At 39.1% G+C, this 15,263-nt stretch overlaps 1 protein-coding gene across 4 annotated transcripts in view; it reads right to left on the reverse strand.

Annotated features, from left to right (window-relative positions):
• dlgap2a (discs, large (Drosophila) homolog-associated protein 2a) overlaps nucleotides 1–14,146 on the reverse strand; it is a 571,596-nt gene extending 557,450 nt beyond the window's left edge. For 3 of the 4 annotated variants that reach the window (XM_073056782.1, XM_073056777.1, XM_073056775.1), the window contains exon 1: nucleotides 13,952–14,146. The gene's annotated coding sequence lies outside the window, so the exon portion shown is untranslated. Of the gene's footprint in view, nucleotides 1–6,160; nucleotides 6,248–13,951 lie in introns of those variants that run through there. The other variant, XM_073056776.1, reaches the window with a different exon arrangement.
• Nucleotides 14,147–15,263: the final 1,117 nt, after the last annotated feature.

The following is a 15,263-nucleotide window of genomic DNA, read 5'->3' on the forward strand; positions in this document are numbered from 1 at the left end:
ATTCTGGTCCTAGACTCATCCACTCTAGGTAACACCCTCCCGAAATCCACTCTATCTATACGGTTTAATATTCATTAGGTTGCAACGAGATACCCCCTCATTCTTCTAAACTCCAGTGAATACAGGTGCACAGCCATCAAATACTCTTCATATGCTAACCCTTTCATTCCCAGAATCATTATCCTGAACCTCCTCGGGACCCACTCCAATGCCAGCACACCTTTTCTTAGACGAGAGGCCCAGAGCTGCTCACAATACTCCAAGTGCAGTCTGAACAATGCCTTGTGAAGCCTGAGCATCCTTGCTCTTATATTCTACTCCTCTCAAAATGAATGCTAACATTACAACATTTACCTTCCTTACCATCAACTCAACCTGCAAGGTAAACTTCAGGGAATAGTGAACAGCACACCCAAGTCCCTTAGCACCTCTGATTTTTGAATTTTCTTGTGTTTAGAAAATAGTCTAGGCCTTTATTTCTTCTACCAAAGTACATGACTATGTACATCTCCACACTATATTCCATCTGCCACATTTTGCCCAATCTCCCAATCTGTCTGTCATTCTATGGACTTCTCGCTTCTTCAACACTACCTGCCTGTCTACCTATCTACTTATCATCTGCAAACTTATCCACAAAACTATCAATCCATCATCCAAATCATTGACCTATAACATGAAAGAAATGGGCCCAACACCACCCCTGCGGAACACCATTCATCACCGGCAGCCATCCAGAAAAGGCCCCCTTAACCTCCTGCCTATTAATCTTCAATCCATGTTAACATCTTTCCTGTGATACCGTGGATTCTTACCTTGATAAGCAGCCACGTGTGTGGCACGTTTTCAAAGGCCTTCTGAAAATCCTAATAAATAACATCCACTGACCCACATTTGACTAACCTGCCTATTATTTCCTCAAAGATTTCCAATAGAATTATCAGGCAAGATTTTCACTTGAGGAAACTTAGCTGACTTTGCCTACTTTATCATATGCCTCCAAGTACATAAAAACCTCATCCTCAATAATGGAACTCAACATCTTCCCAGCCAGTGAAGTCAGGCTAACTGGTTCATAATTTCCTTTCTTCTGCTTTCTTCCCTTCTTAAAGAGTAGAGTGACATCTGCAATTTTTTGGTCCTCTGGAACCATCACAGAATTAATTCTTGAAAGATTATTATTAATGCCTCCACAATCTCTTCAGCTACCTTTCAGAACCCTGGGATGTCGTCCATCTGATCCAGGTGACCTATCTACTTTCAGACCTTACAGCTTCCTAAGCACCCTCTCCTTAGTAAAAGAAACTACACTCACTTCCTCCCCCTGACAGTCTCAAATTTTTGGCATACTTTTAGAGTATGATGCAAAATACTCATTAGGTTTGTCCCGCATCGCTTTGTCCCCCATTACTACCTCTCCAGGTCATTTGCAGTGGTCTGATATCCACTGTAGCCTCTATTTTACTCTTTATATATCTGAAACTCTTTTGGTATCCTGTTATATTGACTACTTTACCTTCATATTTCAGCTTTTCTTGTCCCTATGGCTTTTTTATTTGCCTTCTGTTAGTTTTTAAAAGCTTACTAACCCTTTAACATCCTACTATTTTTACTATATTTTATGCTCTCTTTTTTTGCATGTTATCTAAAGTTCAGAAGATGTGTATTTATGTAGATGATTTTAAGAAGCCCGAAATATAAGCCATGGTTCACCAACACCATCTTGCTAGATCACTTTGACTTCCTTTGTCAGCCATGGGTGCCTCATCCTCTCTTTAAAATACTTCTTCACCCTTGGGATATATCTTTCCGAATTGCCCCTAGAAACTCCAGCTATTGCTGTTGTGCCATCAGACCTGCTAGTGTCCCCTTTCAGTCTACATTCGCCAGCTCCTCTCTCATGCCTTTAATGCACTAGAATACTGAAGCATCTGTCTTTATCTTCTCTCTTTCAAGCTGCAGGGTGAATTTCATCATATTATGATCACTGCCTCCTAAGAGACCTCTTCCCTTAAGCTCCCTAATCAAATCTGATTCATTATACAACACCCCATCTAGAATTGCCTTTCCACTAGTGGGCTCAACCACAAACTGCTCTAAAATCCAACTCCTTAGCATTCTACAACTTTCCTCTCTTGGGATGCAGCACCAACCTGATTTTTTCAGTCCACCTGCTTATTGAAATCTCTTGTGACAAACATAACATTACCCTTTTTGTATGTTGTTTCTATCTCTTGCTGTAATTTGTATCCCACATCCTGGCTACTCTTTGGAGGCCTCTGTTTAACTCCCATCAGGGTCTTTTTACTCTTGCAGTTTCTTGACTGTACCCACAAGGATTCTACTTCTTCTTATCCTATGTCACCTCTTCCTAAAGACATGAACATAAAAATATTTGGATATCAATTTCATTTTTTTTACCAACAGAGCCCCTCTCCATACCTGTCTGTCCTTTTTATCCTTGGATGTTAAGCTTCCAACTATGATCTTCTTTCAGCCATAACTCAGTGCTGCCTACATCGTATCCTCACATCTTTATCTGCACTACAAGATCATCTGCTTTATTCCATCTACTGCATGCATTCAACTCTAACACCTTCAGTCCTGTATTCATCACACTTTTTGATTTTGTTGCCCTGGTTACACGTCAACTTGTCCCACTAACTGCAATATTTCCCTATCATTTGACTGTCCTTCCTTCCAGTCTCACTAGACACTGCATCTACTTATATACCAGCTGACCCATCCTCAGCCAGGCAGAGTTCCCATCCAGAGTGATAGGTTGGAGTGATAGGGCTAAGTTAATGCCAGTCAGTAATAAAATGTGAACATATTTCTGTGCATGATCATGCACTCTAGCAATGATCTAGTGGCTCCTGCCTTCCTCAAATGACATCAACAACCTCAAAATTTAGATCTGGTGAGGTATTAGGAGGGAATTGGAGTTCTTCCTGAATGCCCTCTACTATATGCCACTGGAAGATTCCCAGTTTAATCAGCTGAGCCTAATGGACTTCTGAAGCTCAGCAGAGAGCAACAAACTATCCTCTATAACACATAACATCAGAAAAAGCATGCAATCATTTTGTGGCATGGCTTAGTAGCAGTGTGACCCTGATGTTCACTTTAAAAAACACTACAAACTCTTATACTGGCCTTTGAGTATTCAGAGATATCTGTGAGAATTGTAACAATGCGCTGATTCATACACAGCAGGGATTCTGCAGGTGCTGGAAATCCAGACCAATATACATGCAGTCGCAGCTGAGAATCTGGGCCTTCATATCAACTGGTCCATTAAGACAATGGTGCACAACAAGCTAATCCCACACACACATTTGGCCCATATCCCTCTAAATATTTACTTATCCAAATGCCTTTTGAATGTTGTTACTCTACCGGCCTCAGCCGCTCTCTCTGGCTGCTCATTCTGTAAAATCAACCTCTTACATGCAATTGGAGTTGCTGTTTAATCTTGAGTGGTCAAATGGAAGCAGACTATATTTAATGCAGAGTTTGATAGGTTCTTAATTAGTAAGAGTATCAAATGTTATGCTGAGAAGACAGGAAAATAAGATTGAGAACAAAAATAAATCAGTTGTGATCAAATGGCATTGTGGACTCACCAGGGCTGGGGTTCCTTTGGTCCTCACCTACCACCCCACCAGCCTGCACATATAGCACATAATTCCCTGAAACTTCTGCCATCTACAATGCGTTCCCAGCACCAAGCTTTCCCTCACCTCAACTTTCTGCATTCTACAGGGATTGCTTCCTATGTGACTTTCTTGTCCATTCATCCCTCTCCACTGATCTCTCTCCTGGTACTTATCCTTGCAATCAGAACAAGTGCTACACCTGCCCCTACACCTCCTCTCTCACTACCATTCCAGGTGATGTGACCAGTTGGGGTCATCTATTGTATCCAGTGCTCCCAGTGTGGCCTCTTGTATACAGTGAGACCTGATGTAGACTGGGAAACTACTTCACTGAGCACCTTCGCTCCATCCACCAGAGAAAGGAGGATCTCCCAGAGGCCACCCATTTAAATTCTACTTCCCATTCCCATTCCAATATGTCCATCCATTGCCTCTTCCACTGTCGTGATGAGACCACATTCAAGTTGGAGGAGCAACACCTTATAGCCTCCAACCTGATGGCATGAGCATCTATTTCTTGAACTTCTGGTAATAGCCCCTTCCTATTCCCCATCCTTTTTTCCCTCTCTCAACTTATCTCCTTGCCTACTCACCTCCTCCCTTTGGGTATCCTCCTCCTTGTTCTTTCTTCTATGGTCTTCTGGCATTAGATGCCCCCTTCTTCAACCCTGTATCTCTTTCACCAATCAACTTCCCAGCTCTTTACTTCACCCCTTCCCCTCCCAGTTTCACCTATCACCTTGTGTTTCTTGCTCCCCTCCTCCCCACCTTCAAACTCTGACTCCTCATCTTTTTTTCTCCAAACCTGCTGAAGGGTCTCAGCCCAAAATGTCGACTGTACTCTCTTGCTTAGATGCTGCCTGGCCTGCTGAGTTCCCTCAGCAGTTTGTGTGTGTTGCTCAAATTTCCAGCATCTGCAGATTTTCTCGGGTTCTGTTCCCCTCCAACACCACCACTCTCCATCTGGTGTAACTGGTCCACATGCCCAACAACTTCTGTTTCCACTCGACTCACTTTCCCCTAACTCAAGGTGTTGTCATTCGTTCCAGCTCTGTCTGCCTCTTTATTGGTTACATAGAACTGTTCATTTTCTAAGAATTCCCTGGTTCTGCTCCCCAACTCTTACTGAACTGAATTGATGATCATAGCATCGGCTCTGCTTCATGCACCCATGCTGAACTCGTCAATTTCATCAACTTTGTCTGCAACTTGCACCCTGCCCTTAAGTTCACTTTGTCCATTTTTGACAACTCTCTCCCTTTTCTCAAGCACTCTGTTTCCAACTCTAGAAACAAGCTGTCTATTAATATCTTTTATGAATCCATTGATTCCCATAACTATCTTGACCCTGTCTCTCTCCACCCTGTCTCCTGTAAAAATACTATTGCCTTTTCTCAATTCCTTCATCTCCAGCACATCTGTTCCCTGAATGAGGCTTTCTTTTCCAGGACATAAGAGATGTCTCCTCACTCGCATCTTCTCCATTTCCCAGTCATGTGCACTCAACCCATCTTCCCACCTGCTTAACAGGGTTAGAGTGCCTCTTGTTCTCACCTGCCACCCAATGAGCCTCTGCATCCAACACATTACTGTCCGCAACTTCTGCCATCTTCAAAGGCACCTATCACCAAATGCAGCTTTACTCACCCCCCCCACCCTCCGCTTACCACAGTGATCTGTCCCTCCATGAAACTGTTCTCCATTCGACCCTCCCCACTGAAGTCCTCCATGGCACTCATCCCTGCAAGCGGCAGAAGTGCTACACCTGCCTATTCATCTCTTCCCTTACCTTCATTCAGGACTCCAAACAGTCCTTCCAGGTGAGGCAACACTTCACCTATGAATGTTTTGGGGTTGTCTACAGTATCTGGTGCTCCTGATGCAGCCTCTTCTACATAGGTGAGACATGGTGTAGATTGTCGAGCACCTCATCTCTATCTGCAAAGAGCAGAATTTCCCAGGTGCTATCATTTTAATTCCTATCAGCATTCCCATTCTGACAAGTCATCCATGGACTCCTCTTTAGCCACAGTGAGGCCACTCACAGGTTGGAGAAACAACACCTTTTATTCCATCCAGGTAGCCTCCAACCTGATGGCATGAACATCAATTTCTCCAGCTTCTGGTCTTTTCCCCCTCCCCCTTCCTTCTTCTTCATTTCCCCACTCTGATTTCTTACCTCCTCCTCACCTGCCTATCACCTCCCCCTAGTGCCTCTCATCCTTACCTTTCTCCCATGGCCCACTCTCCTCTCCAGCCCTTTGCCTTTCCCACTTATCATTCTCCCAGCTTCCTACTTCTTCCCCTCTTTCACTCTCCTATCACCTTCTAGCTTGTCCTTTATCCCTTCCATGACCTTTCTATTCTGTCACCTTTCCCTTCCTTTCCATTCCTTATGAAGGGTCTCACCCCAAAACATCGAATGTTTATTCATTTCCATAGATGCTGCCTAACCTGCTGAGTTCCTCCAGCATTTTATAAATGTTCTATGGAGTGCTTACCTTCATTGATATTGATATTGAGAATAAGAGTAGGGAAGTCATACTGCATCTGGTTAAAACTTTAGTCAGAATGCTCTTGAAGTATTGCATTCAATTCTAGTTGTTGCATTCTAGGAAAGAGGTAGAGAATGTGGAAGGGGTGCAGAAAAGTTTTTAGATAGGCACATAAACATCAAGGGGATGGAGGCCTATGGGTGATACATAGGAAGAGGACATTTAGTGTAAATTAATATTAGATTTTTGTCATATAGTCAAAAAGTTATGTTGAAAGGAAAGTCTTTTGGCCTAACTGGTCCATGCAGTGCTGAGTGCATTCACCTCATCTGTGTTTCACATTATTTTAATACAATCTCCTATATTCCAAAAAATGAAATTCTAGCCTGCTTAATCTGTCTCTATAACTCAGGCCCTCAAGTCATGATAGCATCCTTGTAAATCTTCCCTGCAGCTATGTGATGTCTGTTCTGGGAACTCTGGACAATAACCAAAGTAAGAAAGACTCTGGACCATAACCAAAGCAAAAAAAGAAATATTTTGGACATGACTTGGAACCGGTCATAGACTGGGAGCACAGAGAAATCCTCGTATGTCTCAATCACAAACTGTCCATCCAATAGGATCATAGATCTTCTCTGTCCCAGGGTCTGCAATTCCCACGTTGTTTTCATTATTCCCTCAGAACCGACAAAATCGGAACGGAAGAGAGCCATCCTAGATTATCAGTACCAAGATGAAAATGTCAAAAACAAAACTCTAGTGCCTGCATTGCATTCACATTCAAGACAAAGGTCATTGTTGCTCTAAAAAGCCTTAGCTTAGGATCATTAAAGGCAGCCTTTGCACAAAAATGTTAAAATGACATTTAGTTCCTTACTGCTGCATTACAGATGTCTCTGAGTGAGGTTAGGAAGCTTCCACTTTTGTTAACTCTCACTTGAAAGGGGTAGTTAGAAGAGCCCCAAAAGAACAGGACTGCAGAGAGGCTCTGGTGCCCTCGCGAACACCTCCATGGCAACTTCTTGCCAGAATCATCACTACACGGAAGGCTGCTTCCTGCATTCATTGCTCCTCAAAACTTTGTATAGACTTCTCTGGCACCTTGGGAGGATTGTACAAATATTCAACATATCATTACAATCTCTGACAAACTTCTCAAGGAGTACAGTAAAAAAAAAAATCATTCAGACTGGCTGCATCACAGCATGGTATGGACTCCGGAGACTCAGTCAGCTCCATCACAGGTACAGCTCTTCCCACTACTGAGGAATATCTGCAAGAGGCAATGCCTTAGGAAGGCGACATACAGCATCAAAGGCCCTCAGCATCTGGGTCATGCTATCTTCTTGATGCTGCCATCAAGTAGGAATACAGGAGCCTGAAGATGCACAAATCAAGGTTCAACATCAGCTTCTTCCCCACTGCCATCAGGTTCTAGAGCCCACCTGATAAACCTTAACACCACCTTGGATTATATATTTTGGCTTTGTCTCAATCTTGCACTAAAATGTCCTTATGTTTATCTTGTTGAGTAAATTATGTATAATTTAAGCTAATTGAAGTTTATGTTAACTTATGTTTATCATATTTATAATGTGTTGTGCTGTTGCTACAAAAATAAATTTTCATGGCATTCATATCCTGTGCAAATATGCCCATGGCAGCAATACATTTGAAACTTGAAAGATTCTGGAACATTTTCCCAGCACTGTATCATGCACTTTCTTTACCAAGACTCCTCAACAACTGAAAGAATCAAATTTGCATTATGATGCAATCCTTTTAAGGTCATTTTTCAATATCACATCTTTTAGGAAAAGAGCTTCCTATTTCTCAGTAAATAAATACATATCAGAAATCTGACAACCCACTGTTCCCCCAACAAGGAGAATTACAGGAAAAACTGTTGACATTTTATTAACACTGAAAAAAAATGACACATGAATTTTCAGCCAAATGTATGGCATAGGCAATTAACATTAATGGTATCTCATTCTTCAAGGCTTTAATTTTCAAAAATGTAAAATTTACATAGACTTTAATTTTCCTCCATGTCTTGCTTTCTCTTTGTTAATTCAATTTATTTTCATTGCTTTCTACATCTGATTTCACTTTGAATTTATCTGCTTTAGTTTGCACATTCTTCTCAATCACTGCCCTATTTTAATCACTACCCATCAGTCCAGTCAGTAAAAGAAGCTTTTGTCACTTTGGTGTTTTAATGCTTTGTTTCACTCATAGTAGTTTCAGCAGCTCATGCTTTTAGAAACATGGAGAGCCAAAGAAATGTTTTGTCTTGTATGGACTACAGTAATCTAACTATGGATGTGGTTTGGTACCCAACCACAGCAAGTTAATGCCCAGAATGAGATTGTCCAGTTAATATTTGTCTTTTTTTTTAGCTGCACTAATAGCTGGATTCTGCCAATAGCAATAAGCTGAAAATTGACCTCAGCAGACAGAATCAATGTCCCTAAGTGATCAAGAAAGTGAACTCAGCTTTCTGCTCTCTTTAAAATAGTCTAAAAGTCACTCACAGTCTTCATGAATAAGACCCCAAAGTGCTATCTCCTTTTAGTGCTACAAGTTTAGTTTTAAAATCTATGGACTTTTAATGATTAAATCTACTGACGTGCACCATTACTTGTATCATATATCACCTCTCTAGTTCAGAAGGCCTCTTGAGAATCAAAGCTCAAGCTGCAAATGGTGCATTGGAGTTATCTCGCACCCATCTGCCTGGTTTTGGAAATCGGACTGAAATGCAACACTTTTTGTTGCATTTCACTGGTCTAAGTGAACGTGAAAGCACATTCACCAAGTGAAAGTGGTGCTTTTTCAAACACAAAATAATTTTCTTTACAATGCTTTGATAATTTATTAACATTACCAGTTACTACCCACAGAAAATCATTCCAAATTCTAACAAATGTGAATGGAGAAGTTTCTGATCCCTCATTTCCCCAGATGTTTACTTTGAGAAAGCAGACTTACATTTCAATTTATCTAATAACATCTGGACCAAATTGTTCTATAATTCTCTGGTTTTCGTACAACCCAAATATAATTATGCAAGCCTTTCCTTAAAACTCAATGTCTCGGCTGAAAGACTTTTCTAGCAGGATGTTCAGTTGAAGAATCCCAAGAGAATTGAGGTGTGAAATGTCATAGTGTGAAAATTAGTGAAGTAACAAAAGTATTCTTTTGTTCAAAAAGAATAAACTTTACAAATTGTGCAGTTTTTACTTTTTCTTAAATATTCTAAAATCTATTAAGTGATTTACTGTGGGGAAAGTGGGATTGTTTCAAGAGCAATGCTGTTTGGGAGAATCTGATATTTCAGAACTTCCTAAATGTGTGCAAATCTGGTCTGCTGCCAATTGTTTCTTTGTCTCATCACCCAGCTACATCTTGCTGAGCACACATACAAAATGCAGGGGGAGTTCAGCAAGCCAGGGAGCATCTACGGAAAAGAGTACAGTCAACGTTTCGGGCTGACACCCTTCATCAATCCTGATGAAGGCTCTCGGCCCAAAATGTCGACTGTACTTTTTTCCATAGATGCTGCCTGGCTTGCTGAGTTCCTCCAGCATTTTGTGTGTGTTGCTTGTATTTCCAGCATTGGCAGATTTTCTCTTGTTTGTGATTTTACATCTTGCAAGATAGGCAAAGAAGCTAAAGCTGGATTATTGTGTTATTCCAGCACAAGTATTCAGGTTGAGTTAGCAATATTCTAAACTTCTGTCACAGAAATGTTGCAGGTTAGTACATTAATTATTGATTAAAATTTTATTGATGAGATCATCTTTCACTGTTATTTACAATGTGATGTTCAGGCAAACAAAATTATTTTAAAATCTAAATTAAAAAGGAAAACATCTGTTAGAAAAATGAAAAAAATCTTATAAGGTTCATCAGCTATCAGAACAGAAACAAAGTTTGTTTTCTGCTAAATGGCAGATAAATACAAACTCCCAAATTAGCAGACCCTCGGCTTCATCTCATTAGAGGTTGAATAGATGCAGTTTAGACCCAATGTAATTATGTACTCTGGCACCCTTGTTGTTGATTGGAAGACCAAGTGGTAAATTAGATAGCCATCCTCTGTCAGAATACAATAAAAAGCCTGACAGCGTCATGAAAGAGATAGTGAATAAGGATTATTTTGCAAACATAATCTACTTCTTTAGCGAAAGGAATATTGCTAATTATAATGCTGAAAGTCGTATATTTTCTTTTGGTGTTTTTAAGCTTTTCCTCGTAGTGCAAATAGAAATGAATGCAAGAAACGTATGCGTAATTTTCTGAATTCACCATGGTAACCATATTGGAAGGCATGATGCAAAATCAATGAACATAAAAATATTATGTAACTGGAGGAAGTGAGGCAGTGCAAAAAATGTAAGTTTATTATTTGTGACAGAGAAAAAAATTGTGATTACATAATTATCTTTGCATTTTTAGAAATAAATTTCAAGAGCTGCCTTTAGAATACATATATAAATATTCATGTGACAGAGATATCGACCGCCATCCACACACAAGCTGATCTGTTCAATCTCATGTTTCTCTCTTAGCTAATGCTCATTTTTCTCTGGGTACTAACATACAACCTACCTAGTAAGGAGTATTTGAAAGTGTGTGGGTAAAAGACAGTGAGCTGGATTGGACAAATATCCAAATGAAGTTTAATGATAGGTACGGCAAACTATGGAACTAGGATACCTCTTATAAACATATTCAAATTCCAAATTATGAAAGAAGAAAAGACAATTCCAGCTACTCTTTCTGTGATGCAGTATGCAATTTATTCTGTTCTGATCATGACTTAGAGTTGACTTAATCTGCTCAGGGAGTTGCTGAACTGCTAGAAACACCTCCATGAAGGAAAATCTGTTGCCTCCTTGAGAAGCAATCAGGTTAAATGCTGCAGGTTATCGATCCAATAATCCAATCCTGCTCAGTCGTATCCCACTGATACTTTTGTAGGCCTAATAGGATCCATAACATAACCTTCCTTGTAGCATTTGCTCATCTTTACCAGTATATCAATTACAAAATGGGTTGTCCGTAGGCCAGCAAACCCACGAGAAAAAATATATTCACAATTTAATCTTTGCTCCTCCATGTCCAATTGCATTTATCTATTAGTTAAAATATCCACCTCTTAAGCTAAACGCACACACAGCATTCTGGGATAAATTAGCAAATATTTCTTAGCATATATAAGGAATCATTCAAACCAGTCAGCTTCATTTCTGCCGTATCTTTCTAAGTTGTTTAAGTACTTCAGTATGACAAAACATGTTAAATACGAGTAGTGCTGACAGGATATGTTGGCTGATTTTCCAGAACAATAGCAATAATAGTCACTATGGGATTCTGCTGCTAATCAATACTCTTCTTTAACGATGTATGTGATGCTGGATCAGCTAATATAATTTATTTTCAGATTTATAGGAACATGAATAACTTCCAACTTCTGAAATATCTTGATTAATAAAGAAGTACATATATCAAAGGCTTCAGAGTATAGAACATAGAACAGAGAAAAGAGAATAGTGCAGCGTAGGAACAGGCTCTTCAGCCCATCATGTTGTGCTGAACCAATTTAATTAGTAATCAAATAGCCAACTAATTTCTTCTGCCTTCACAATGTCCATATCCCTCCTTTTTCCTCACAGTCATGTGCCTATCTAGATGTCTTTTACATAATACAATTTTTCATGATTCTTGTCATTGATCCTATTATTTTGGAAGTTAGAAAAGTATTTATTACCAGCTTGTTAACCTTTGAATAGCATTCTTATTTCTACATTAGCTTCATTAGTTTTATCTTACTATTTTGCAGTAATAGTCACCTGAAAATAAATTGAGGAGACAGGATTTAAATTGGCCATTTTATATAATGTCAGAATTATTAAGGCACAGGAGAAGGCCAGAGAGCCTATTGAATCTATGCTAACTCCCAGTGAGTGAACAGTTCCCAAACTCATTCACTTCAAGGAAAACCTAAAAGTGTGAGAACAAAATGAATATGTCTCCTTTCAAATCTGGACACTCAATAACTCGTCTGCATTGACTTAATTTTCAATTAGGCTATTATAATATTCTTTAAAACAAGGGAAAATATACAACCATGCCTTAAGAGTTGTGAATATATTTGATGCAACTACAACAGTGACATAAAATCATATAGCAATACAGCACAGATACAGGCCATTCAACCCTATGAGTCCATGCTGACCAGCTAGTCCCATTTTCCTGCATTAGACCCATATCCTTCTAAGACCTTCCATGTACTTATGCAAGTGCTTCTTAAATGATACTATTTTATCTGCCTCAGCCACTTTCTCTGGCAGCTCATTCCATATACTCACCAACCTAAAGATCCCCCTCAGGACCCTGTTAAACCTTTCCCTTTTCACACTAAACCTATGCTCCCTAATTTTGCACTCCCCTCTTCTGGGAAAAAACTGTGAATGTAAACTGTTTATTTGTCTAGATAAATATGTAGACTTTTAATGTGGACATACACTGCAAGAAGTCCAGGCTCCTGGTTTGAGGAACATACATAAATAGCTTTGTAGGCTGATGTATATTTTCCGTAAGTGAAAACATTAACTGATTGAACATATCTTTGAAGAGAAAAGATTCTGAAATGTTAGAGATTGATTGCTACCATCAGTACAGAGATCTTAACAAAATGCAGCACCATCCTCTTTCCCGTCCCACCCTGCAGATTATTTTGTTTATTCTGTAGATTGAGTGGCACTGTCAATGTGCATCCATAAGGAGTTTTGTGTTGTAACATCCCTGTTGTCACTTGGATCTGGATTTACTTCCTTAACCATAGTATGTGGCTAACTTTCAAACTGATGTTTCCATTTCACCTTCTCCCAATACCATTAAACTGGCAGATAACTGAGATGTAAATGCCTTATGTCATCTATCAATGTGGGCTCAATTGTGTTCAATGGAAACCTCAAAAAGAACAAATTGCTAATAAAACACTGCAGATTTTCAGAATGTACATGAGCATACAGCACAAACTGACAGTTCGGGGCAACTACTTTCTCAACACTATTATTTCGAGGATGGACAGGAGTTAATAAAACGGTGTAATAACAAAGCGAGCACTTCATTCTGTAGGATTAATATGAAATTCAAAGTTCATATCTGAGGAACTGTAATGATGACTGTCCTTTATACTGCCAAGATTCACAATTAATATTTTGTGTTGAATTTTCTTTCGTTATACTTTATAGGATTTGGACAATTGGGTCTCCATGGTGAATATGTAGAATTATGTTCTGTTACTGAGCAACGCAGCATTATTTTCAAACAGTTATGCCATCTCTGGCTAGTGAAGAAAATAACACAACTGTCAGTCATTTCAATTAGAAATGTCATCAAATAAAAACTGAAACATTTGATTATGGCCATGTAGTCAAACAGATAAAGGAGTTCCTCTGCCAGATATTCAGCCATGTCTGCCATTATCCAGTGCTTAGAAACTGAACCACAGCTGCTAATAGCAACTATGGACCACACTGTGCTATAGCACATTGTAATGATGATAAGTACAAATCTAAAGAACAATCTCTATCCTTGGCATGGCATTTTTTGCTTGTACAATATTTCAAAGCATGGGTGCTAATCAAAACCTGTAACATGAAAATTTTAATTCATAAGTGCAAGGCTGTCACAATTCCTTCCCAAGGAATTTGATTTAAAAAAACAATCTATTATAATACAGCAATACTGAAAAATGAAAGAGTTGCCCAGACTTACCTTCCAAGATAATTCAGTGTACCCCAGTAAAGTCCTAATATTTAGGAATTTCTTGCTGTCACACAGTAACGAGAAACATATTCAGCAGAAAAGGGTGATTGCTTTTTTTTGTAAAATGATGAGACCAGTAATCAAGTGGCATATTTATTCCATCCTCGTGCACTCTACTTTGACTACACTGCTATTCGGACTGCAAAAATACACTATACTGCAGCAGTGTGGTTATCAGAGAATTGCAATGCATGTTCCATATGCAAGGTATGAAGCAAAACCTGGAGCTGAACCTCCTTCCATTATGGAATCTCTGTGTCTTTGTGACAGATCTCTTATCAAAACAGTAAAAACTGATAGCAGTGCCTCAATTATTGTATCAGATTTTAGGTTAAGAAGGTATTTTGAAGATCCTGTCTTCTACTTTATAATTATTATATTAAATTTCAATTCTTATTTAATCCCCATGAAGATTTCAACCATCTATTGTAGTGACATCATTCATTCTACTTGCCATATATAGCAAACTTCCTCCACAGTACAATCACTATTGACGACAAACAGCTTTATCACACTGAATGCATTCAGTGGGCAGGAGAGTTGATGAGGTCTCATCAATCAGCAGAAACTGATGCTGATGTAAAATCATGAATCCTGCATAATAACTTAGTGTCTAAATAAAAAAAGTCTCACACTAGCTGATGTTGAGTGAATGGTTTTGCACTAGTCAGATACATGGAAAGTAAACAAACCCGGCGGTGAATTATTGCACATGGAAACCCGACACAGAGGTAAAATGGATTGACTGCTCCTAAACAAAAAAGTATCATGATGTTAGGGTACATTTGAATATATGAAGCACACTACAAAATAGATATGTAACAGCCAGTTGTCCATGTTTGATTTTTATATGTTGCAATGAAATGCTGGTTACAATGTACATCCATGCATCAAAAAAAAAACTAAGTGTATTGAGTTCTAAAACTAAAGAGAATTTTGACTGACTGTTGAGGAAAGTTTTCTAGATTCCAGTTCTTGTTTGATGTATTTCTAAGAAAACCAATAAAATGATTTCACGCTGGCTTTTTTGGGTTGTTATAATTACATGAATGAATAATTTGGAAGAAGTTCAGCTCAATTGTTCTGGCGTTGATAAGTTTGTCCAGTTCAATAAAGAGCCAATGATTGCCCATATAATTAACAGAAAATACAGAAGGTGACAAAACTAACCGGCTTTGGAAAGTTCAACAACAGAGACTGAAAATGCAAAGGAACCAATTAAACTGCAAATATGAAACATACCTAGCAAACAAAAATCTTT

Source organism: Hemitrygon akajei, chromosome 9 (genome assembly GCF_048418815.1).
Source record: "Hemitrygon akajei chromosome 9, sHemAka1.3, whole genome shotgun sequence".
Taxonomy (NCBI): Eukaryota; Metazoa; Chordata; class Chondrichthyes; order Myliobatiformes; family Dasyatidae; genus Hemitrygon; species Hemitrygon akajei.